The sequence below is a fragment of the Mirounga angustirostris genome, unplaced genomic scaffold, assembly GCF_029215605.1.
Source record: "Mirounga angustirostris isolate CCGP_5_RB_7025 unplaced genomic scaffold, mMirAng1.0.hap1 SCAF_4, whole genome shotgun sequence".
In the NCBI taxonomy this organism is placed as follows: Eukaryota; Metazoa; Chordata; class Mammalia; order Carnivora; family Phocidae; genus Mirounga; species Mirounga angustirostris.
The window spans coordinates 8641248-8642228 of NW_026991712.1; positions in this window are offsets into that span (position 1 = coordinate 8641248).

Consider the following 981-nt stretch of genomic DNA (forward strand, 5'->3'; position numbering starts at 1 on the left):
GCCCAGGGTTGACCAGATTGAACTGAAATATTCATGGGACGTCTTTTTATTTTCTTATTTAAAAAAAATCTCCTGTTAGCTAATATTAGATGCATTCTCATCTAACTGTCAAAGCAGTTCACTTGGGAGGCTATCATCCTTCCCTTTCTACAGAATAGAGAGAGAACATGGGCTCAGAGACACCCAGAGACTCACCCAGAGTCACACAGTTAGACACTCTCAGGGGGTGTTTTATTGGTATCTTTTAGTTCCTCTGATACTTTTTTTCCATTGAGGTGAAATTCACATGATATAAAAAGTAAAGATTTTTTTAATTTATTTATTTATTTATTATTATTTTTTAAGATTTTATTTATTCATAAGAGACAGAGAGAGAGAGAGGAAGAGGGAAAAGCAGGCTCCCCACTGAGCAGGGAGCCCGATGTGGGACTTGATCCCAGGACCCTGGGATCATGACCTGAGCCGAAGGCAGTCGCTTAACCATCTGAGCCACCCAGGCGCCCTAAAGGTTTTATTTAAAATGTATAATTCAGGGCCCCCCGGGTGGCTCAGTGGGTTAAAAGTCTGCCTTCGGCTCCGGTCGTGATCCCAGGTGCTGGCATTGAGCCCCGCATCAGGCTCCCTGCTCAGCGTAGAGTCTGCTTCTCCCTCTCCCTCTGCCCTCGCCCCTGCTCACACTCTCTCTCTCTCAAATAAGTAAGTGAAAAATGTACAATTCAGTGACATTTACTACATTCACAGTGTTGTGCAACCACCACCTCTGTCTAGTTCCAAAACATCTTTATCACCCAAACTAAAGTCTCTCACCCAGTGAACAGTTACTCCTTATTTCTTCTCCCCCTGTTCCTGGCAATCATCAATCTGGGTTCTGTCAGTACAGATTTACCTGTTCCAGATATTTCTCATAAATGGAATCAGACTTTTGCTTAGCTTCCTGTTTTCAAAATTCATCCATGTTGTAACAGGTGTCAGAACCACATT